This window comes from Schistocerca cancellata, chromosome 6, assembly GCF_023864275.1.
Source record: "Schistocerca cancellata isolate TAMUIC-IGC-003103 chromosome 6, iqSchCanc2.1, whole genome shotgun sequence".
NCBI classification, from domain to species: domain Eukaryota; kingdom Metazoa; phylum Arthropoda; class Insecta; order Orthoptera; family Acrididae; genus Schistocerca; species Schistocerca cancellata.
Window position 1 is genome coordinate 296,970,654 of NC_064631.1, and position 26,702 is coordinate 296,997,355.

At 39.2% G+C, this 26,702-nt stretch overlaps 1 long non-coding RNA gene across 1 annotated transcript in view; it reads left to right on the forward strand.

The window, feature by feature from the left end:
* LOC126088555 (uncharacterized) overlaps positions 1–23,493 on the forward strand; it is a 69,926-nt gene extending 46,433 nt beyond the window's left edge. The window contains exons 2-3 of the long non-coding RNA XR_007519965.1: positions 4,840–4,950; positions 23,389–23,493. This is a non-coding gene — a long non-coding RNA (uncharacterized LOC126088555). The remainder of the gene's footprint in view (positions 1–4,839; positions 4,951–23,388) is intronic.
* The last annotated feature ends 3,209 nt before the right edge of the window (positions 23,494–26,702 follow it).

Below are 26,702 nucleotides of genomic sequence, written 5' to 3' on the forward strand. Positions count from 1 at the left end.
GGATTTGCCCTCTATTTTGCAAGACGACGCAACGACTGTGGTTAAGGTCTTATGGTTTTGTGTCCTGTCCAATTTGTTGCCTCAGATTTTAGGGAGAGGATTTTAATGTGCTGCTGGGTGACTGGCTCACCCAGGTTTTAGGTACGAGGTACGCCAGTCACGATTACCTACTTGTTTCACTTCGATTTCTGTTCTCTTTTCCTTGTGTTTCCTTTCCTTTTTTAGTGTGTTTCTTCTCCTCTTGTTTTGCCTCTGTATGTGAGGATTTGGAACTGCATCAGGTCTGTGTCTTTTAGCCATTCTCCTTGTTCGCCGTCCGTCTTCGTCCCTTCACCACATGTGTTCCTGTTTCTATGCGTTTGGGCACTGATGACCACACTGTTTAGCGCCCGAAAACCTCAAAACACACACACACACACACACACACACACACATACAAATGAAAGTTTCAACCATTGCATATGAGAAAGATTATCCAAGAACGTTTTTGTAGGATTAAATATATTAAAAGTTGGTGTACTAGATGCAGTGATATGTTTCAGTGATGGAGTGATAGGAAGGTTGGAAGTCCTGAGAAATTTAGGCATAAAATGTGGTTCTAGTATGGAAGATCAATTGTTTGTGTGTGAGAGACAAACAGGTGCATGAAGCTGAAAGATTTGGTCTTCAAGTTACCAAAGAAGCAAGATGTGCTAAAAGGAATGCCAAGAGGAAGCTTGAAGATGAAGAAATGCTGCAGGATGAAGACTCATCATCAGTTTTCTGCTATATTAGCAGGTCATTTGCCTCCCCATTTTCTGCGATCCATTGCTTCTGTCTTAAGGCTGCTGTATGTTGTACCGTCCATCATGTCATCCAGAATCTGAAATATCTTCATTACTTGCTTCCTTTTCCCTTCTACATAACTTTCTAAAACTGTTTTGTCAGTCTGTCAGTCTTTCTTAATCCAATTTCTTTTTCTTCTTTTTATTACATCTAGTAACTGTATTTTCTCTCCCACTCTTCTCAGTACTTCTTCATTTTTATTCTGCCCATCCAACTTATTCTTTCCATCCTCTGCCATGCCCACATCTCAAAAGCCTCCAGCCTTTCTTCCTCAAAGTCCATGTTTCAGTGCCATACAGAAGAACACTCCATACAAGACATTTTATGAGTCTCTTCCTGAGTTCTCTGTCCAGACTACTGCATAAAATTCTCCTTTTCTTATAAAATGCCTCTTTTGCCATTGCTATCCTTATTTTAATTTCTGTGGTGCACTTCCAGGTGGTGTCTATCCTGCTTCCAAGATACTCAAAATTTTGCACCTGTTCTAATATTTCTCCATTCAGGATAATTTTTATTTATTTATTTTTTCCTAGTGCCAATACTTTTGTTTACTTTGTGTTAATTGTCATTCCATAATTTTTTCCGTTAGCTTCAATGGTGTCCACCAAATCCTGTAATTCTTTTTCCCCTGTGGCTAGAAGGACCGTCATTAGCAAACCTCAAACACCCTACTCTTCTTCCCCCAGTTGCTACTCCTTTGTCATCTAATGACCTTTGGTCAATCATATTTTCCAAGTAGAGGTTGAAAAGGGTGGGTGATAGACAGCATCCTTGTCTTACTCCTTTTCCTAGTCTGATCCAGTTTGTACTTTTTCCTCTCACTTTAACTGAGGCTTTTTGACTAAGATATAATGAGTTTACAAGTCTTCTGGTTTTCCAGTCCACTCTCTTTTCCCTCATTATAGTCGCCAGCTTGTCCCAAACCACATTGTCAAATCCCTTTTCTACATCGACGAAGTACATATATAGGTCTCTTCCTTTTTCAATAAACCTTTCTCCTAAGATTCATAGGAGCCCTGTTGCATCTCTGGTGCCCGTATTGAGTCTAAAGCCAAACTGCTCCTTGCCAAGATTCTCCTCCATTACTTTTTCAAGTCTCTTATTGATTATTCTTAACATCACTTTGGCTGCATGTGAAATGAGGCTGATTGTCCTGTGCTCATTGCATTTCTTGGCTCCTTGTTTTTTCGGTAATGGAATCATTACTGTTGTCAGAAAGTCCTCAGGCCATTCAACACTGCCATATATTTTATTATATAACCTCAATATTTCTCTTATTCCATCTTGGTTCAAGCATTTTAATATTTCTCCTAGTATCTTATCTGTACCTACCGCTTCACCATTTTTCATTGCAGCTATGGCATACTTTACTTCTTCCATTATTATGGTTGGTCCTTTTTTGTCATCACCAATACAAGTTCCAGAGTTTCTGGTTTGTGATCTGTGTCATATAGCTCTTTTAGATATTCTCCCCATCTCTGGACAACATTGTCACGATCTTTATACACCACCTCTTCATCTTTACTCAAAATTTCCATAGTAGCACTTCCTGCTCTGTTTTGATCTCTTGTCTAGTCTTTACTCTGTTGTATAGTAAGTTGTATCTTCCCTTCCTGTCCAGTTCTTCAATTGAATCACATTCCTCTTTTAGCCATTTTTTTCCTAGCCTGCTCTGTTTCTCTTCGCAGTTCATTATTTAACCTTCAGTACATCTTTCTTGCATCTTCAGTGTTCAGTGTTCTTCAGGATGAAGACTATGCTTCAGGAATGTTCTGAGGTGCAGTTTAATTGGACTCATATCTTCATTTGCAATTTCCCACAAATGGTACAAATATTTCCTAAAGTTTATAAAGCATTGCTCTAATTTTTTCTGTAACTTGCAATAGTCCATACTTATGTAGTAGACCTAAGCTTTGTTGCAGAATCAACTAAATTATAGAAAAAATAACATTTTTACTAGGAAAAAAATTATAAAAATTAAAATGTAAGATGTGATACTTTTTTATCCTTGTAGTATACATAATAGGTGGAATTAAGTAGGTCTAGAACTTCAGCCATCAAGTAATGCATATCTGGTAAACATTTGGTCTCCTTCATATGTGTAACATTGGATTAAATGGTCCTCAATTTGAGGAAGCATTTTGGAAAAACAAATTGCATCAATTTCTTTGTACTTTTTTAATATCCCTAAGCAGGTTTGAAAATATTCAAAATACTTCTAATATGTTTAGAAAGTGTGATGCATTACCTGATATCAATAAAACATCTGTAAAACATATACATTATTAACAGTGCCTGAAAGAAGTAGGTGTTGATTATTACATAATATTGAGCCCCAAAAAAGTACCCTGTATCCTTAATGCTTTTTGTAGCATGTTTATTGATTATGACATAATCTATCCTGCAGTAGTCTGTCACTCTTACCTCAGTGTCTACTGTATTTACAAAGTTGTATGGCTTCAGTATCTCTATCAACCTCAAGTTAGTCATGTCTATTTATTTATTTATTTATTTACATTTTCTTTGCATGGAGCCATCGTAATGATGGCTTTTGCAAACGTCAGACTTAACAGTATGGTTATATTTACACTTATAAAATACACTATATTCTGTAGCTGTTGCTTCTCATGGCTATTTTTTACATTTATCACATTACAACTGATATGCTAATGCCTCATGTTACAATCACTATCTTAAAATTTGTTGAAAGAATATAAACATTTTTCTATTAGAAAAAAATTTAATTTTGTTTTAAAAACATTTCCCATGTACGTTCTTAGAGAGTTTGGTAGCTTGTTATACCAAATCAAACCACTGATATATGGACTTCTATCAATCATTTTTAATGTTGTTACAGAAATAGTTATACTTTGTTCTAGTGTTGTGATCATGTACATCACTGCCCTTGATGGCTCCTGTTGGTTGACTTATAAAAAATACAACTATTTTGAAGATGTACAGAAAATATATTGTCAGATAGTTGTGCTGCACAAACACTTCACGACGTGAATCTCTATGTCCCCCCCCCCCCCCCCCCCCCCTCTCTTAATTTAATAAAATCATATCTTCAGAATTGTAAGCTAGTTGTTTGTGTAGGAAAAGAAATGTCGAGTATAGAACAAGTCAAGGTAGGTGCTCTGCAGGGATCTGTACTGGGCCCCTTTTTGTTCCTAATAATGATAAATGATCTGCCAGCATTTATCAAGTCCACCACAGTGTTGTATGCAGATGATACAACATTTCTTCATGCTAGTGATCATTTCAATAGCCTTAAAACTTGTGCAGCAATGACAATTGACCAAGCATCCTATTGGATCAAGGCAAATGGATTCCTGCTGAATGAAAACAAAACACAGCAGATGGTTTGTAGTCTTAGAGATAAGCTTCTGTCAGAAGGTCCAAGTTATGCCAAATTTTTTGGGGTATACATAGATGATAAATTATCTTGGGGTCAACATTTACAATATATTAGTGGTAAGTTGTCAAGAGATATTTACCTGTTAAGTAACTTATGGATTGTGTTCCTGAAAAATATGTTAGAACATCCTATTTCTCATTCTTTCAAAGTATAATAGCATATGGAATTATTTTGTGGGGGAACTCTAGCTGTGTACATGACATATTAGTACTGCCAAAAAAATCTATCTAACACACTCAGAGCACACAGGGACAGGTACAAAGACACCCGCATTAACATATCCAGAGCAGTTAAAGGGTTATCTCTTCTTTCTTCACTCCATTTTGTTCCGGTTCTTCAGGATTTTGCCTCTGGTTTAACCTCCCATTTTTCTACTTTTATTCTAAAATTGTTCCTTATGTCTATTTCTGCTTTGGTGATTTTGGCTAATTCCAAGTCTTTTTTAACATTTTGGATCCATTCTCCTTCATTAGCAAAGGAATCTACATATTTTACTATTCTTTTTGTTAGTCTGTGTTTGGGAGCCTCATTACAAGGCCGCAGAATTATTATTGTTGTTGTTGTTGTTGTTATTCATTTATTTTTTTATTTTCCAGCAAGATCCCAGCAAGCCAGTACTTGTACCAGGTGATCCTGAGAGGAAAAACATGAAACTTGTTGATAAACAAGGAGGAATACAATACCATGAGAACCAACTCAAGGCATCGGTTAGTACTGAATGCCTTATATAACATCTCTATTGTTAATCCTAAGGGAAACTTTTGTTGAGAAAGTATTAACTTCTATCTATTAGCTGTTCCTTCTTCTGTTAGTTGAATGATATCCTGCAACAATGGAAATTTTTGAGTATAGCCAAAACTTTATGCAAGAGAAGAAGAGAGAGAGAAGAGATAAAGCAGGAGGAAATGGAATTTTGAGTCACAAAAATGGAACAATAATTGTAGTTATACCCATAGCAACATGCCGCAGTTAAGCTGGATAATAGACCACCTATAGACCTATTTCGTAAGCCAGTTTGATGGGTTCATTTATTGGCAGTACTACTGATGCACTCAGTATAAATTGAAGACATGAACAGTAAGAAACACACAATTCAGGTTTTACCTACATCAGACTTGATTAAGCATGTTCGAGTTTGGATCTTCAGCACTATTTTCATGTGTCAGTCTGGAATTTTAGCCCATCAGCAAAACTCTCAGGGAGGCATCATTATCAGAATTTCTTTGACTTTGTCATATTTCAGTGTATTTATCCTGGTGAGATCTGCATCTGTAACTTTTAATGATGTTGCATTCCTAAGACATGATGAAAGGTAAAAATCCAAGAATGACACATTAAAGATGGAGCTAAGCTACTAAAATGTATCTTCATTGATATATATGTAAATTTTAGTAAGTAGTTGTTTAGTATTCTTTTCACTCCAGCACTATTCATTCGTCAAGATAGCTGACGTGTGTCAGAAAGGAACCTTGTGAGAAATTCAGTTAACTCACAACGAGTTTCATATCAGTAAAATGTTAGCACCATGAATTGTAGTCCACTGTTGTCAATTGCCTTAGCCAATCTTCTTGCTCTTGTCCTTCACAGATAACAGTAATGAACAGTCACAATACATGGAACCAATGCTCCCTGATCAATATTAACCTCACTCATCCTCCCCCATCAAGCGCTGTTACATTGGCTCAGCATGAAAATGTCAAGTTCTGGCAGGGTTAAGGTGAAACTTCTCATGTGCGAAATTGTATATCATTACATGTGTGATGAGAAACATTTGTAGACAAACAAGTTGCATGAAAATAATATAATAATAATAATAATAATAATAATAGTAATAATAATAATGTCCAGAGGAATGTTAGGTAATGATTCTTGCAGTCAAATGTTAAGGAAAGAAGTGTACATTCTGTAAATGCTAATTAATAATATAGTATAGCAGGCCATCTTGGATTTTCCATTATTGTTTGTTTTAATTTACTTTTCCATTTCCAACATAAATGTGCCATTCTCTTGTATCTTGTAAGTCAGAGAACATTATTCAATTCTATTGCAAAATTACAATTTTTCTGCTTATTTGCTATAAAAGTTTGTTTTCTTTAACATAAATTGCAAAATGCACATCATGCATAATGGTGGATATAGTGACTGTGTTGGGAAAAATCAGTGGTCTATCATTCACAAGTATGTGATGAACCACAACAAAACACAGACTGGATAAGTAATAAATGCAAGAGTTTAGCTATTCACTATACATGTGAAGCACTGGAAAGCAGCAAAAATTGTTTAGTTAGTATAAAAATTAGTCATACCTACGGAAAACACACACAACAAGTTAGGGAATGGATGTGCTGGAAAGAGCATAAAGACAAAATAGGGGTGGAGGGTGGGCGGGTGAGGGGGGGGGGGGAGGTTCAAGGGATGGGTACAGGTCAGAAGAAAGAGATGCGAACTTAATCCAAAGAGAGGGCTGGCACAAGGTGGTAGAGAGATACAGTATGTGGAATTAGTCTCATTTAGTGAGAATAGAGCAGAATCGATTGGAAACTGAATGGGAGAGAGAGAGGGAAGAAGGGCGGAGGAGCTATTGGGAAACTGAACCCTGGTGTATACCATAAGAACTTCCTCTTTGGAATGTTTCCCTACTTTCTATTGTCCTGACTTGCCTGTACTCTTTCCCATTTCTCTCTCTGTGTGTTCCTTCCAAAATGCTCATGCTTTTACCCTCCACTAAACACATTTGTTGTTTCTAACCCCGCAAGAGCTTTCATAACAACCTCCTCTTCCATTTATAATTAATTCTTTTTTATTTATTTATCACTTTAAGTTGACAGGAATTCTGTTAGTTATGAAGCCCAGTCTAATCTTTTGACTTAATTTAACATTTCAAACAACACATTATGTGGTCTTACTGACTCGCCACTAATAAGGTGCCTACGGGATGCATTGTCCTCAGAATGCTATACAACAGTTCAAAAAAATAATCTTAGTAGCTTTATTTCTAGAACGCGATTGACAATACATAACTCAGGAGATTTGCAAGTAGTAGTCATAAACGAGGGGTGATTTTCAATATAATTTAGAGTCCTTGATATGTGAACTGTTCAGGCAAGTTGACACACATCACTTATAACTAATGTCCATGATCTGGTGCTGATCTGTGCAGCCGAGGCTAGCAGGAGTATCACTTATATTCCTATCTTCCAGTTGTCACTCTTGGCATGGTATGGTCCAATTCTGCGCACCATTGGGCACCTTTTCTTCACCACCTTCTCTGTTCTTGGATTCCATATCTTTGTTCCGGTGCTTGTGGTTACACCAGAACATTCCTCCCCCCAAAAGCGATGGACTGTCATTGTGTATGGAGTGCGACCACGGCGAGGGATGCAGGAGCGTAGACACTTTGATGGATCAGAAGCTGTGGCTGCAGGCGACGTCCAGCTTCCGGCCGTATCCCACCATTCAGCCTGCACTCTGGCAGAAACGGTCACCGGAAAACAACCAGAAGGGTATGCGTCCACCTCTTGCTGCCATGAACCACAGGAAGAAGGCAGCGACTGCTGCAATGTGGGCGGGTCCAGCGCCATTGGTAGGACGAGAGGAGGTGTCGTGATGACACCCTCTGGTGGCTGCTGTGGCTGCACTGTCCTCTGGACCGATGAATCTAGGAGAAGAGAGACTGAAAAATCATCATGTATGTTACAGAGGCGAACCATCTGGACCTGAAACAAGATACATGCAAGCACCAAGCCAACAGACGATCCCATCCTCGTTGCTAGTTGTGGGGTGTTGCCCACTCATCACTAATAGGTTACATAAGGGATGCAGTGTTCTCAGAATGCTATGCAACAATTCAAACAAATAATATTAGTAGTTTTATTTCTAGAAAGAAATTGACAGTACTTAAGTTTGGAGATTTACAAGTAGTAGCTGCAAATGAGGGGTGACTTGGAATATAATTTAGAGTCCTTGATATGTGAACTGTTCAGGCAAGTTGACACAGGTCACTGATAACTAATGTCCACGAACTGGTGCCAATCTGCAAGGCCAAGGCTAGCAGAAGCGTCACTTATATTCCCTTCTTCCAGGTGTTGCTGTTGGTGCGGCGTGGTCCAATTCCACGCACCATCGGGCGCCATTTCCTCACCGCCTTCTCTGCTCTTGCATTTCGCTTCTTCATTCCGGTGCTTGTGGTAATGCCAGAACACTCATTGTGGTGATATCAGATTTATGTCCACAATAAGTAGCACTGAAACCATTGTGGATTTTGTTGATGCCACACAGAACTAATTAATTCACATACAGCTGGGTAAATTTCCTTCATTTCCTTTGGACTATATCTACATACATCTACATCTACATACATAATCTGCAAGCCATATTATGGCAAATTTCAGTAGTCACTACGTACCACCATTAGACATTTCCCTTCTCATTTTATTCACAAATGGAGTGAGGGAAAAAGCCTCTGTACAGGACCAAATTTCTCTCATCTTTCCTGTATGGTCCACCCTCCATGAACCATAGACCATAGCCCTGCAGCTGATGAAGAGATTGAAGAAATGTATGGTGAGATAAAAGAAACTAATCAGATACCAGTAGTTAAGGGAGACAAAAATTTAATTGTGATGGGGGAATGGCATTTGAGAGTAGGAAAAGGAAGAGAAGAAAAAATTGTAGGCGATTATGGACTGGGGGAAAAGAATGAAAGAGGAAGCCATCTGGTAGAATTTTAGACAGAGCATAGTTTAATCAACTGCTAACTCTTGGTTTAAGAACCATGAAAGCAGGTTGTATACATTTAAGATACCTGTAGACATTGGAAGGTTTCAGATTGATCATATAATGGTAAAACAGAGATTTTGGAACCATATGTTAAATTGTAAGACATTTTCAGGGGCAGATGTGGACTTTGACCACAATTTATTGCTTATCAACTGTAGATTAAAACTAAAGAAATTGTAAAAAGGTCAGAAATTAAGGAGATGGGACCTGGATAGGTTGAAAGAACCAGAGGTTGTTGAGACTTTCAGAGGAAGCAGTGCGCAATGAGTGACCGCCACGGTCACAGGTTCGAATCCTGCCCCGGGCATGGATGTGTGTGATGTCCTTAGGTTAGTTAGGTTTAAATAGTTCTAAGTTCTAGGGGACTGATGACCTCAGATGTTAAGTCCCATAGTGCTCAGAGTCATTTGAACTACGCAATGACTGGCTAGAACAGGTGAAAAGAACGCAGTAGAATACGAATGGGTAGCTTTGCGAGATGAAATATTAAAAGCAGCAGAGGATCAAATAGATAAAAAGAGAATGCCCTTAGAAATCCTTGGATAACACAGGAGATATTGAATTTAATTGATGAAAGGAGAAAATATTAATATACAGTAAATGAAGCAAACAAAATGGAATACAAATGTCTAATAAATGTTGGTGACAGGAAGTGGACAGTGGCTAATCAGGAGTGGATAAGAGACAAATGTAAAGATTTAGAAGCATATTTCACTAGAGAAAAGATAGATACAGTCTACAGGAAAATTAAAGAGGGCTTTGGAGAAAAGAGAACAAGGTGTATGAATAATAAGAGCTCAGATGAAAAACCAGTCCTAAGCAAAGAAGAGAAAGCTGAAAATTGGAAGGAGTAAATAGAAGCTCTATACAAAGGAGATTAACTTGAAGGCAATATTATAGAAATGGAAGACATAGATGAAGATGAGATGGGAGATTTGATACTGTAAGGATTTGACAAAGCACTGAGGACCTATGTGGAAACAAAGCCCAAGGAGAAGACAACACTACGTCAAAACAACTGACAGCATTGCAAGAGCCAGCCATGACAAAATTCTTCCATGTTGTGTGCATGATATATGAGACAGGCAAAATACCCTCAGACTCAAATAGACTGTAATAATTCCAATTCCAAAGAAAGCAAGTGCTGACAGGTGTGAATATTACCAAAATATCAATGTCATAAACCTTGGTTGCAAAATACTAACATGAATTATTTACAGAACAATGAAAAAGCTGGTAGAAGCCAGACTGGGGAATAACCAGTCTGGATTCCAGGGACATGTAGGAACATGTGAGGCAATACTGAGCCCATGAATTAGTTTGGAAGACAGGTTAAGGGAAGACAAATCTATGTTTATAGCATTTGTAGACTTAGAGAAAACTATTGACAGTGTTGACAGAAACACTCTCTCTGAAATATTGGAGGTAGCTAGGGTAAAATATGGGGGGAGTGAAAAAAAACTAAAACAAAACTCCATCTGAACAGATCTTAGAAGACCCTAGGATACTGACAGACCACTGTGTCATCCTCAGCCTAAGGCAAGGCCATTGGCAAGGGGAATTAAAAGCTATTTACAACTTGTACAGAAATCAGTCATGAGAATGAAAGAGAAGCAGTGGTTAAGAAGAGAGTGAGTCAGGGTTCCAGCCTATCACCATATTATCCAATCCATACATTGAGCAATCAGTAAAGGAAACAAAATAAAATTTTGGAATAGGATTTAAATTCTGGAAGAAGAATTAAAAACTACAAGGTTTACTGATGACAATGTAATTCTGTCAGAGATGGCAAAGGAGCAGGAGCAGTTGAACAGAATAGACAGTGTCTTGAAAGGAAGATACAAAAAAAACATCTAAAAAAGCAAAACAGGCATAATGGAAGGTGGTTGAATTAAGTCAAGTGATGCTGAGGGAATTAGATTACCGTATTTACTCGAATCTAAGCCGCACTAGAATCTAAGCCACACCTGAAAAATGAGACTCGAAATAAAGGAAAAAAATATTTCCCGAATCTAAGCCGCACCTGAAATTTGAGACTCGAAATTCAAGGGGAGAGAAAAGTTTTAGGCCGCACCTCCAAATCGAAACAAAGTTGGTCCATTGTAATACGAGATACAATTTAGGTCGAATGAAAGACGATACAGCTACAGTAGTTTGGTTCGAGTCGTAAGCTTAGCAGTTAAGCTTTACCAGGTAGCCATTGCTATGCATCAGGCGCTCCGTCCATATTTATACGGGTACCCTTCCTTTTTCACGTGCTTCATCTGGTTTGAATCGATTGCTTATTTTGCTTTGATCTGATAAGTGCTGTTTTCTTTGTTATAGGTGTTTACGTCACTCTAAGCTGAAAATGCATTACTGTACTGTGTCATGCATTGCTTGTCGCATTCTGATAGTGCATGTTCACGGCCTGTCGCCGGTCGCGGCATGACTTGCTTTTGTGCGCGCTACCGCCGCTTAAAAAAAAAAAAAAAAGAGGAATCGTCTCTTTAGCGAAACAATGGCAAGAGACTGCAGTTTGTTGTTACTTACACTGCTGCTTTCTTTGATAATGATCAACAAGAACCAAATAATAGACTGTGTATGATAGAACATGTTCTGAACGAGAGTTAGGCGCAAATTTTTCTCCGTTTGAAAATCTTTGCGGTCGCTTCTTTAGTACATCAAATTCTGCACAGAAATTAGTCATCTTGCATTTAAAATTTAGTCAGTTGCCGTGCTTCATTTCTGACTATATCACTATTAGGCATAAGAATAATACGAATATAAACATGACATGATACGTATATTCTTCCGCGTTTGCTGTTGTTTCACTCTAGTTTCGTAGTTTATTAGGCAGACAGGATTTAAATGAGAGCAGCAAACACGAAAGAATACATGGCAAAATGTTTATTTTTGTATTATTCTTATGGTGAAGAGAATACTGCATGTGATCCACATTTCATCAGGTTCCTATTAGCAACCATCTCTTCTCACGGGTAGGAAAAAACTCGGAACGTAGAGTTGGCCATATTGACAAACATCCCTAACAGTCTTGCCAGTCGGATTTTCGTAGTACATTGAAATTCTGCTACATTCGAAGATGAACAATACAAAATTTGTATTTACTTCGTTGGACAATGTATGAAAATGCAGTGGTCGAAACTCGGGGCGAAAAAAGGTTTTGGCGCCAGTATTTATGTTTGTGCCCACAAAGCATGCTTGTGTAGCGCTACATATATTCGACGGCAGAAGTTAGTTGTGGCGGCACCTACCAACATTTTTCAGAACTTCCGCTTGCTTTGCACTCGATTCTAAGCCGCAGGCGGTTTTTTGGATTACAAAAACCGGAAAAAAATTGCGGCTTAGATTCGAGTAAATACGGTAGGAAATGAAATGCTTAAAGTAGTAGATGAGTTTTTTTATTTGAGCAGCAGAATTACTGATCATGGCTGAAGTAGAGAGGATATAAAATCTAGGCTGGTAATGGCAAGAAAAGTGTTTCTGAAGAAAAGAAATTTGTTAACATGGAATGTAGATTTAAGTGTTAGGAAGTTTTTGTATGGAGTGTAGACACATATGGACATATGGAAGTGAAACATAGACAATAAACAGTTTAGATAAGAAGAGAATAGAAGCTTTTGAAATTTGGTGCTACAGAAGAATGATGAACATTAAGTGGGTAGATCACATGACTAATGAGGAGGTACTGAATAGGTCCAGAGAGGCAAGAAATACTTGGCACAACTTGAATAAAAGAAGGGATTGGTTGATATGCATTGGTGGGAATTTGGGTGGGGGTGGGGGGGATGGGGGGGGGGTAACAATGTGTGGAGGGGGTGGGGCGCTAAAGATGAATTTGTAAGCTGATTCAGAAGGATGTAAGTTGCAGTGACTATCCAGAGATGCAGAGGCTTGCACATGGTAGAGTAGTATGGAGAGCTGCATCAAATTAGTCTACAGTCTGAAGACCACGACAACAACATCTTTATGATTCTTATGCAAAATGTACGTTGGTGGTCATAGAACCATTCCACAGTCTAAATTTCCTCAATACTTACATGCTCATCAAACCTATTGATGATTAATCTAGCAGTACAACTCTAGATTGCTTTGATGTCTCTTTTAATCTGACCTAGTAGGGATCCCAAACACTCAAAAAGTACTAAAAAATGAGTCACACTAGCTTTATATATGCCATCCAGTTTGTGGATAGCTACACTTTCCCAAACTCTCCCAATAAAATATTACCAAACTGACATGCTCATGTGCCTATGTCAGGCAGCGCGCTACTATTGCTGCATTCAAATGTTACTGGGTATTTTACCTACTCGTGCATTAACTTACATTTTTTTTTACATTAAAAGCAAGCTGCTATTCATAACACCAGCTAGAAATTCTTACTAATCATCTTGTATCTGTCTTCCTATACAACACAGCAACAGAAGCAAACAGCCACAGATTGGTGCTTATCCTGTCCATCAAGTTATTTATGTATGCAGAGATAAGAGTTATTCTTTTGTCACTTCACTGTGGTTCTCCTGATAATACCCTTTTCTATGATGAATGCTCATCATTGAAGACAACATCCTGGGTTCTATTACGAGGGTCATCCACAAAGTAAGTTCTGTTTCTATTTCTATCCACAGGAGCACTACAATCGCAGCTCTGAGCATGCATGGCAGTTACTTTGACTCAAGTAGAAGACACGTACACCATTTTCAGATCACTTCTGCCAACGTGTGCTTTGCAGTGCTTCTTTATAATGTCAGCTGTAATTGAAAATGCGTGTGAAATCAGATATGTGATTCGTTTCCTAAATGCAAAGAAAGTTAAACCAAAGGAAATTCATTGACAAATCTGTGAGGTTTACAGACAAAATGCTATGAGTGATTCAATGGTTAGAAAAGGGGTCAGACTGTTCAGTGAAGGACATGATCAAGTGCACGATGAAGAATGATGTGCTGCTGGGTGACTGGCTCACCCAGGCTTTAGGTAAGAGGTCCGCCAGTCACGATTACCTACTTGTTTCACTTTGATTTCTGTTCTCTTTTCCTTGTGTTTCCTTTCCTCTTTTAGTGCGTTTCTTCTCCTCTTGTTTTGCCTCTGTATGTGAGGATTTGGAACTGCGTCAGGTCTGTGTGTTTTAGCCGTTCTCTTTGTTCGGTGTCCGTCTTCGTCCCTTCACTGCATGTGTTCCTGTTTCTATGCGTTTGGGCGCTGATGATCACACTGTTTAGCGCCCGAAAACCTCAAACCACACACACACACACACACACACACACACACACACACACACACACAACGATGTGGACACCAGTCTCTGCTTACTGATGAACTAGTTCATACAACTGAAGAGAAGATTAAGCACAACCGTAAGTTTACACTTAGTGCCCTTGCTATGGAAGTTCCGCAAATCTCAGGATCACTAAAAAAAAAAAAAAAAAAAAAAAAAAAAAAAAAAAAAAAAAAAAAAAAAAAAAAAAAAACGGCAATCAATGGAATGGAGGCACACTTCATCCCCAACTAAGATTAAGCCTAAGCAAGTCTTGACACCTCAAAACGTCATGTGCACCTATTTTTGGGACAGAAAATGCATTTTGCTGATAGATTTCTTACCACGAGGCCAAACAATCAATGCACATGGTTTCTGCGGGACCATTAAGAAATTGTGCTGCGCAATACAGAACAAGTGCTGAGGATTACTGTCAAAAGGCGTTGTTTTTTTCCACGATAATGTCCGACCTCACACAGCAAATGTGACCAAACAACTCATACGGGAATTTCACTGGGATGCGTTTGATCATCCTCCGTACAGCCTGGACCTCGCTCCTAGCGACTTTCATCTCTTCTTACACCTAAAATCTGTCCTTGTTGCTCAACACTTCAATGATGATGATGACCTGAAAGAACATCTTACCACATGGTTGAATACACAGGATGCAACCTTCTATGAAGAAGGCGTACATAAACTTGTGCCACACTATGACAAGTGCCTACAAAATTTCGGAAGCTATGTACAAAAGTAGTTTAACAGTTGTAGATTTTTGTACAGTAAATATTTTTTTCTGTATCTGTACACATTCCTTTTATATAACCAAACAGAACTTACTTTGTGGACATACCTCGTATTTAAAATGTTTCTGAGGCACTAACATATCTGGGAACCTAAACTATATGCTCGGACCCTCATCAACATTCTGCAACGGGGCACCATGTCAAATGCTTTCTAGAAATCTAGGAAGATGGAATCTTACTGCTGCCCTCCACCCTTGGTTTGTACGATATCATGTGAGAAAAGAGCAACCTGAGTTTTGCACAAATATTGCTTTCTAAATCTGTGCTGATTTGTTTACAAAAGCTTTTCTGTCACAAGGAAATTTATTATATTCAGACACAGATTATGTTTAAGAATTCTGCTGCAAACCAATGTTAAGCTGATTGGCCTGTAATTATGTGGATCCATTTTTTTTTACCTTTCTTATACACAGGAGTCACCTGCACTTTTTTCCAGTTACTTGGGAATTTGCACTGGGCAAGAAATTCATGGTAAATGCAGGCTAAGTAAGGGGCCAATGCCACAGTGTACTCTCTGTGAGACCAAATTTGGTTTACACCTGGACCTGATGACTTTTTTGTTTTCAGTTCTTTCAGTTGCATCTGTACATCATGGATGACTATTTCTATGTCCCCCAAGTGGGACTCTGTACAACAGTCAAATGATGGTATATTTGTACAGTCCTCCTTTGTGAATGATTTCTTAAACTTGAAATTTAAAACTTCAGCTTTGCTCTTTTCTATTGCCATCCAAGATAGTTTACAACTGACTGGACAGAAGCCTTTGACATGCTTAGGAATTTTACACATGACCAGAATTTCCTCAGGCTGTTGGCAAAATCTTTTGCTAATGTGTAACAGTGGAAGTTATTGTATACATCATGCAATGATCTTCTTATGGACACAAAAATTGCTACTAAATTTTCTCTGCCAACATTTGTGCATTCAATTTTTGAGAATGTAATTTAATTGAATAGATAAAAAAAAAATCTACTCACCAAGCAGTGGCAGAACACACACATAAAAAGAGGGTTGTAATCAGGCAAGCTTTTGGAGCCATTGACTCCTTCTTCAGGCAGAAGGGTTGAAGGGGAAGGAATAGGGGTAGAGGAAAAGGAATGGAGAGGTCTAGGAAAAGGAGTAGATTTCAGAAAAGTCACCCAGAACTGCAGGACAGGGGAGACTTACCACACGGAATGAGAAGGGAGTCTCCCCTGTGGAGATCAGTCAAGTGTAATATGTAGTTACTTATTTATCCCTACATAATTAATAGATGAGGCTCAGACTGGCCATAAACAGTAGTTCATTCAACATTGAAGTGCTAGTTAAGTGTTTAAACTGAAATTTTTGGTATGGACTACATTATTAACAGCAGCTTCTACCCACCACCAATTCTTCAAGCAGTTTTGACAGACACTGGTGCTGAGGCTAACTGCACTCATAAAAATAGATATGCTAAGATAAAAATTGATAAGCTACACATTGTGTGTATGTTGCAGCAAAATTAGCACACTTTTTTTCACCTATGGATAAAAAATATCTACTTAATTTTTGGATCATAATTGCTTGATCATGATTTATTGGTTATTATGACTGTTCAGATTGTGTTCCACATACTAAAGTGTTATTTGAAGCTCAATAAACGTTTGTAGCCAACAGTCTCATTCATCATCACTGATATTTGCCACACATACTATTCATCCATGTGAATGCACTGGCGTGTCTCAAATGAAAGTTCATTGATATTGTGAACATATTGGCTTACCCACCTCCCGCTGTCATGTATCACTTGTCTTCTACTGACTCCTCGTTACCTTCTGAATGCTTGAACGTATTTACTGTATTAAATTTCACTCACAAAAATCTTTGGCAGATTTCAGCTTCTGTTCCTTCAATTTGAAAAAAAAAATTAATTAAATAAGTCATATTAATACAGATCTTCCCATTCAGGTAGTCATTTCAAATTTTATTGACTTATTGGGTCAGATTGTGAAGAAACCACCTAAGTCTAAGATATGCATTCTCACAAAGATGCCTTGTCACTGGCTGTCAGTTGAAATATGAATGAAAGAGCACCTAGCAGCAGAAATTAGTTAAGTTATAATATTAGAATTCACAGATAATATGTACCGCCCAATCTCACTTCTGACAGCTTTATCCAAAATTCTTTAAAAAGTAATCTATTCAAGAGTGGCATGACATATGTATTTGTCAAAATGAATTGGTTGGACTGTCAGTGAGAGAGCTCCATGAGTTCCTGTTGCTAATAAGGCGAGTACACCGATCGTTTATTACATATTTTTACAAGCTTCAAACAGGAGCGACTTATTTTCAGTTATCTGTGTAGTTACTAGTTTTTTTTTTTTTTTTTTTTTTTTTTTTTTTTTTTTTTTTTTGTAATTGCTTGCATATTTGAGTGCTTACTAGGGACACTCTTTTATTTTAATAACAGTGTAGCATAGAGTACCGTTGTTGTTATTGACGCTTGTATCAACCCTCGTATCGTACAGGCTTTTGTTGCTTGCGAGATCATGGTGGAGCTCACAATCTGTAGCATCATCAACAGAACCGACTGTGGTCCTTTGGTGCATAGCCAAGTGGAGGGTCTGACTCAGAGCTTCAGGAGGTTCTGTGACTGTGAAGGCTGCAGATCCCTTGACTTGTGCCATCGGGTGGTGGGTTTTCGGGTTCCACTTAATAGGTCAGGAGTCCATTACACACAGGAAGGGGCTACACAGGTAGTGGGGGCTGTGTGGAAGGGACTGGGCAGTTTTTTTAGGTTTGAGGGTCTCACGAAACCACAGAAAGGGCGTCTGTTTAGAAGGGGCAGGTAAAACACGGTAAGGTAGTTGTAGAACCGATCAGTATTGTAGTTGTAAATTGTCGTAGCTGTACTGGAAAAGAACCAGAGCACCAAACCCTAATAGAAAGCACTGAAGCTCAAATAGTTATAGGTAAGGAAAAATAAGTTCAGCAGAAATTTTTTCAAACGACATGACAGTGTTCAGAAAGTGTATATTAAATATAGTTGGTGGTGGAGTATTTATTGCTGTCAGAAACAGTTTACCTTGTAATGAAACTGAAGAAGATAGTTCCAGAAAAATGGTATGGGTAGAGATTATACGTGACAATCGGACTAAACTATTAATTGGATTGTTTTACTGACCCCCTGACTCAGAAGATACACAAGCATCAAAAACGTTTTGCATCACCTCGGTTCCGAGAGTTCTGGAACCTGTACAGAAAATTGGGAACAGAGATCAACATAAACATTATTTCCGCCCCTTTTATTGTTCATTAAAACCACACATTGCATGTTGTACCACCATACAGCGAGATCTTCAGAGGTGGTGGTCCAGATTGCTGTACACATCGGTATCTCTAATACCCAGTAGCATTGAGGGCATGCCTGTATTCATCGTGGCATGCTATCCACAAGCTCATCAAGGCACTATTGGTCCAGATTGTCCCATTCCTCAATGGCGATTCGGCATGGATCTGTCAGAGTGGTTGGTGGGTCACATCATCCATAAACAGCCCTTTTCAATCTATCTCAGACATGATCGATAGGGTTCATGCCTGGAGAACATGATGCCACTCTATGAGCGATTTCATTATCCTGAAGGTAGTCATTCACAAGATGCACACAATGGAGGTGCGAATAGTCATTCATGAAGATGAATACCTCGCCAATATGATTGCAGTATCGGTCGGAGGACAACATTCACATATCACACAGCTGTTATGGCACCTTCCATGACCACCAGCTGTGTACGTTGGCCCCACATAATGCCACCCCAAAGCAGCAAGGAACCTCCACCTTGCTACACTCGCTGGACAGTGTGTCTAAGGCATTCAGCCTGACCGGGTTGCCTCCAGACACGTCTCCAACAATTATTTTTTTGAAGGCATATGTGACACTCATCAGTGAAGAGAATGTTGTGCCAGTCCTGAGTGGTCCATTTGGCATGTTGTTGGGCCCATCTGTACCATGCTGTATGGTGTCGTGGTTGCAAAGATGGACCTTGCCATGGACATCGGGAGTGAAGTTGCGCATCATGCAGCCTACTGCACACAGTTTGAGTCATAACATGACATCCTGTGGCTGCACAAAAAGCATTATTCAACATAGTGGCGTTGCTGTCAGGATTCCTCCGAGCCATAATCCGTAGGTACCTGTCATCCACTGCAGTAGTAGCCCTTGGGTGGCCTGAGCGAGGCATGCCATCAACATTTCCTGTCTCTCTGTATCTATTCCATATCTGAACAATATCGCTTTGGTTCACTCCGAGACGCCTGGACACTGCTCTTTTGTTGAAAGCCCTTCCAGGCACAAAGTAATAATTCGGACCACAGTATTGACCATCTAGGCATGGTTGAACGACAGACAACAAGAGCTGTGTACTTCCTTCCTGGTGGAATGTTTAGAACTGATCAGATGTCAGAACCACTATATTTAATAGGTGCTGTTCATGCAAGGTTGTTTACATCTTTGGGTGCGTTTAGTGAGATCTTTGAACAGTCAAAGGGACTGTGTCTGTGATACAATATCCATAGTCAACGTCTATCTTCAGGAGTTCTGGGAACTGGGGTGATGCAGAACTTTTTTTTATGTGTGTAGTTGCTGAACAGTTCAAAGAAAACTTGAGTCTCATTTCAGATAGGTACCCCATTCATACAATTTGTTTAAAACCGGTGGCAGGCATGAAACATCATCCGAAATTGTACTGAACGCTTTCTCAGAAAATTATTTTGAACAATTAGTTCATGAGCCCACTTGAAGTGTAAATAGTTGCGAAAGCATACTTGACCTCTTAGCAACAAATAATCCTGGACAAATAGGGAGTATCATGACGAATACAGAGATTAGTGACCACAAGACAGTTGCTGCTAGGCTGGATACAGAAACACTTACAACCATCAAAAAGAAACGCAAAGTACATCTATTTAAAAAAGCTGATAAAAATGGTCCTAACGCCTTTTTAAGAGATAGTCTCCACTCCTTCCGATCTGATCACGTAAGTGTAGAAAAGATGTGGAATGATTTCAAAGATATAATATCAACGGCAATTGAGAGGTATATACCACATAAATTAATAAGTGATGGTACTGATCCCCCGTGGTACACAAAATGGGTCAGATCACTGTTGCAGAAGCAGCAAGAAAAGTATGCAAAATCCCCAAGACTGGCAAAGTTTTGCATAAGTTCGAAATATAGCGTGTACTTCAATGCGAGATGCTTTTAATAATTTTCACAATGAAACTCTGTCTCAGAATCTGGCAGAAAACCCAAAGAGATTCTGGTCAGAAATAAAGATCACCAGTGGCAAGACACAATCAGTACCTTCACTGCGCGATAACAACGGTGAAGTTACTGAGGACAGTGCCACTAAAGCAGTTATCAAACTCGGTTTTCTGAAACTCCTTCACAAAAGAGGACGAAGTAAATATTCCTGAATTCCAATCAAGAACAACTGCCAAGATGAGAAACATAGAAGTACTGTACATATCCTCGGTGTAGCAAAGCAGCTTAAATCACTTAGGCCTAATAAAGGCAAGAGCTCCGGTCCATAGTATGTGGATACAACAGCTCCATATTTAGCAATTATATACAACCACTCTCTCACAGAAAGTTCCGTACCTAAAGACTGGAAAATTGCTTAGATCACACCAATACCCAAAAAGGGAAATAGGAGTAATCCGCTGAATTACAGGCCCATATCACTAGTGTCGATTTGCACAGATTCAGAAAAAATCGTTCTCGTGAAACACAACTAGCTCTTTATACTCATAAAATAATGAGTGCTATCGACAACAGATGTCAAATTGATTCCATATTTTTAGATTTCCTGAAGACTTTCGACACTATTCCTCACAAGCGTCTTCTAACCAAACTGTGTGCTTATGGAATATCACCTCAGTTGTGCGACTGGATTTGTGATTTCTTGTCAGAGAGGTCACAGTTTATAGTAATAGACAAAAAATCATCGTGTGAAACAGAGGTAATATCCGGTGTTCCCCAAGGAAGTGTTACAGGCCTTCTATTGTTCCTGATCTATATTAACGACATAGGAGACAATCTGAGTAGCCCTATTATATTGTTTGCAGATGATGCTGTCATTTACCATCTTGTAAAGTCATCAGATGACCAAAATGAACTGCAAAATGATCTAGATATCTGTATGGTGCGGAAAGTGGCAATTGACCCTGAATAAAGAAAAGTGTGAAGTTATTCACATGAGTACTAAAACAAATCAGCTACATTTCGATTATGCGATAAGTCACACAAATCTGAGGGCTGTAAATTCAACTAAATACTTAGGGATTACAATTACAAATAACCTAAATTGGAACGGTCATATAGATCATATTGTGGGTAGAGCAAACCAAAGACTGTGATTTATTGGCAGAACACTTAGAAGGTGCAACAGCTCTACTAAAGAGACTGCTTGCACCATGCTTGTCCTCCATATTCTGGAGTATTGCTGTGCGGTGTGGGATCTGCATCGGATGGGACTGACGGATAACATCGAAAAAGTTCAAAGAAGGGTGGCTGGTTATGTACTATCGCGAAATAGGGGAGATAGTGCCACAGACATGATTGTGAGTTGGAGTGGCAACCATTAAAAAAAAACGCGTTTTTCGTTGTGACGGGACCTTCCCATGATATTTCAATCACCAGTTTTCTCCTCTGATTGCGAAAACATTATGTTAGCACCCATTTACATAGGGAGAAATGATCATCATGATAAAATAAGAGAAATCAGGGCTTGCACTGAAAAATTTAAGTGCTCGTTTTTCCTGCACGCCGTTCGGGTGTGAAATGGTAGAGACGGTTTGAAGGTGGTTCACTGAACCCTGTGCCAGGCAATTTATTGTGAATAGCAGAGTAATCACGTAGATGTTGATATAGGTGTAGACTAACAAAATGTCAATTTGATTTTCAGAAAGGCATTTCAACAGGAAATGCTATATATGCTTTCACTGATCAAATATGAAAGGCATTGAATAACAGAACATCACCCATTGCGATATTTTGTGATCCCTCAAAGGCTTTTGATTGTGTGAATAATGAAATTCTTCTGTATAAGCTTAAGTATTATGGTATGAGTGGGACAAAACACAAATGGTTTAATTCATATTTAACTGGAAGAATGCAAAAGGCTGAAATTAACAGTACAGATAGCCTGCAAAAATTAACAGAGTCCTCTAATTGGGGAGGTATCAAGAATAGTGTCTCACAGGGTTCAGTCCTGGGTTCCTTGTTGTTCTTAATATATATTAACGATTTGCTGCTCTATATTAATGAAGATGCAAAGCTAGTTCTTTTGCTGATGATATAAGTATAGTAATCACACCCAACACGCGAGAATCATTTGAGGAAATTGTAAATAATGTCTTTCAGAAAATTGTTAAGTGGTTCTCTGCAAATGGATTCTCGCTACATTTTGAGAAAACACTAGATTATTGCATTGATAAGAAATTGAATTGGAAGAACCACATCGATGATCTGCTGAAACGGTTAGGTTCAGCTACTTATGTTATTAGGGTTATTGCAAATTTAGGTGATAAATGTATCACTAAATTAGCCTACTATTACTGTTTTCATTCACTGCTTTTATGTGGCATCATATTTTGGGGCAACTCGTCATTAAGAGACTAAGTATTCATTGCACAAAAGCGTGTAATCAGAATAATAGCTAGAGCCCACCCAAGATCACCTTGCAAACATTTATTTAAGGTACTTGGGATATTCACATTAAATTTGCAATACATATATTCACTTATAAAATTTGTCATTAATAACCCATTCCAATTCAAAAATAACAGCAAAGTGCATAGCTACAACACTAGAAGAAAGGATGATCTTCTCTATTTTGGATTCATTCTCACTTTGGCACAGAAAGGAGTGAATTATGCTGCCACAAAAATTGTTGGCCATTTGCCAAACAGTATTAAAAGTCTGACAGATAGCCAACCAACATTTAGAAGCAAATTAAAAGAATTTCTGAATGACAACTTCTTCTACTAAAAAGATGAATTCTTAGAAATGAAGTAGTAACTGAAAAAAAAAATTATTTATTTTGTGTAAGGCAAACTTATTTTAAAGTGACACGTTTCACATCATTACGAAATGTCGTATTCATGATGTATTCAACAAGGATTAATGTATGTATGTAACTCAATGTAAATGATTGGGAATGTGATCAACAAAAGCACTTATTTTCTAACCATGTAATGTATTTATGCTCAGAATGGTTACTTAGGAAATTGATTACCTTCTTCATTAACTTAAAAATTAAAATATAAAATCTTTCTTCTTTTTTCAGCTGGGACTTGCTCAGGAGTTATGTGTAGAACCAATGAAGACAGTACCTATGAAGACATGTTAGCAAGTTTCTGAAGTCATGTACTTAAGGATAAAGCTTGACAAGGAAAAAAAGACCAACGTGGAGTCAGAAGAGAGTGCTAATTGTGTTCATTTTTATGATCAGCATGAAATATTGAAATAATTTCACTTGAATTTATTATGTTATCAAGTTTGTATTATTTGTTACAGTTTTTGGTGTCCATTAAACAACTTTATGTCAGTGTATTTCCAAGTATTTCATAAGTTGCACCCATTGCATATATACTATGTTTTCTTGTAGTTATGAACACATTTGACACTGGAATTATCATCTCTACAGTGCCTTTGGGAGTAGCCTATAATATACACTCCTGGAAATTGAAATAAGAACACCGTGAATTCATTGTCCCAGGAAGGGGAAACTTTATTGACACATTCCTGGGGTCAGATACATCACATGATCACACTGACAGAACCACAGGCACATAGACACAGGCAACAGAGCATGCACAATGTCGGCAGTAGTACAGTGTATATCCACCTTTCGCAGCAATGCAGGCTGCTATTCTCCCATGGAGACGATCGTAGAGATGCTGGATGTAGTCCTGTGGAACGGCTTGCCATGCCATTTCCACCTGGCGCCTCAGTTGGACCAGCGTTCGTGCTGGACGTGCAGACCGCGTGAGACGACGCTTCATCCAGTCCCAAACATGCTCAATGGGGGACAGATCCGGAGATCTTGCTGGCCAGGGTAGTTGACTTACACCTTCTAGAGCACGTTGGGTGGCACGGGATACATGCGGACGTGCATAGTCCTGTTGGAACAGCAAGTTCCCTTGCCGGTCTAGGAATGGTAGAACGATGGGTTCGATGACGGTTTGGATGTACCGTGCACTATTCAGTGTCCCCTCGATGATCACCAGTGGTGTACGGCCAGTGTAGGAGATCGCTCCCCACACCATGATGCCGGGTGTTGGCCCTGTGTGCCTCGGTCGTATGCAGTCCTGATTGTGGCGCTCACCTGCACGGCGCCAAACACGCATACGACCATCATTGGCACCAAGGCAGAAGCGACTCTCATCGCTGAAGACGACACGTCTCCATTCGTCCCTCCATTCACGCCTGTCGCGACATCACTGGAGGCGGGCTGCACGATGTTGGGGCGTGAGCGGAAGACGGCCTAACGGTGTGCGGGACCATAGCCCAGCTTCATGGAGACGGTTGCGAATGGTCCTCGCCGATACCCCAGGAGCAACAGTGTCCCTAATTTGCTGGAAAGTGGTGGTGCGGTCCCCTACGGCACTGCGTAGGATCCTACGGTCTTGGCGTGCATCCGTGCGTCGCTGCGGTCCGGTCCCAGGTCGACGGGCACGTGCACCTTCCGCCGACCACTGGCGACAACATCGATGTACTGTGGAGACCTCACGCCCCACGTGTTGAGCAATTTGGCGGTACGTCCACCCGGCCTCCTGCATGCCCACTATACGCCCTCGCTCAAAGTCCGTCAACTGCACATACGGTTCACGTCCACGCTGTCGCGGGATGCTACCAGTGTTAAAGACTGCGATGGAGCTCCGTACGCCACGGCAAACTGGCTGACACTGACGGCGGCGGTGCACAAAGGCTGCGCAGCTAGCGCCATTCGACGGCCAACACCGCGGTTCCTGGTGTGTCCGCTGTGCCGTGCGTGTGATCATTGCTTGTACAGCCCTCTCGCAGTGTCCGGAGCAAGTATGGTGGGTCTGACACACTGGTGTCAATGTGTTCTTTTTTCCATTTCCAGGAGTGTATATATCTCATCCAGATTCATCTCATTTTAATACCTTCACATTTACTTCCCAAAAGAGAACAGTGGTAAGAGTGACAAATTATAAAGCAATGCTGGTGAAAATTACATTCAGATGTGGACACATTCTGATATATAAGGGTTTCCTTAGACAGGATTCGCAAATAGCATTCATATGAGACTTCATTTGATTTCCCTTCAACTCTGCAAATGGGGTAGCCAAAAATATTTTCAAAAAATTTCATCCGCATTTTTCATTGTCAGGACATCACAGGAAGATAGGGGGAGCAATAAACTGGGTGATTAATGGACATAATGACTTGTTAACGTTTATTATCTTAGCATCACAAGTTGTTGGAACCAGTATCTAACAATTTCATGCTACAGCGAAAATTAATTCATATTTAAACAGCCTGATCCAACAGTCTTCATTAATAGTGTTAACAGCAGCTTTCGCTCTGTTCTAAAAATGTTCATCCATGGCTTAGAGGCTAACAGTTATGTATAAAAAAAATACTTAAAAAAAACAGGCAGCATTAATATCAGGGCAAGGTAGCAAAGACACAGTGCCTATACATGGGTCCTCTGAAGGATGGGCAACTAAATTCTATTCTTTTTACTGACATATAAGAATCACATCAATTTTTAACAAAATAAAACTACAAGAATGGAGGTAAAAACTTCGATACACTAGTCAACAAGTTCAAAACATGTGCTTGCATGGAATAAATGATTTTGTGAAGGTCAGGGGTCACTGAAAGACAGCAGTCAGCCAGGACAGGCTCCATGTGTCATTATACCTCCTGTCAGTGCTGGAGTGGATGCTGCTATCAGAAATGACTGACAGTAGATGGTGGAAGACATTTGGCTCACGCTGGTCATCAGTCACATTATAGCTCATACCAACATAACAAAGCATATTATTAAATTCTGGAAAATCTGTGCACCGTGGGTTCCCCACAGCCTGATGACATGTACACACTGCCAATGGAAACATTTTTCTGTTGGAGACATCATTTCCTCCTGTGTTTTGCAAATGTTTCCATTGTAGTTTCTTGTCTCTTGTTCTGTTCATACAAGTGGGAATCATATCTTGTAGTGTTTTTGCATCATCAGCAATTTTATTTGTCTGCTATGATGTCTAGTGATGAGGAAACTGTAATGATATGTAGTGCTTCACTATATAATACTGGAAGGTGAATGAAAGCAAAATGAAGGGCATTGTCAATATCATTGGCGGGCAAAATCATACTATAGAAAAAGTGCCTGGAACAATTTCCTACAGGAGTTGAATATGGAAAATGGCTCTGATTTCTATAACTTCACTCAGATTTCATCTACTGCTTTTGAATTTCTGGCAAATATGGCAGCACCATTTGTTTAGAAAAAAAAAGACACAAATTTCAGGGTAGAAACTGCAGTCAACCAAAGACTTGTTGTTATTCTTTGTTTTCTGGCAACAAGAGATACATTTCAGGGCTTAGTCTATTTATTTAACATTTCAAAGC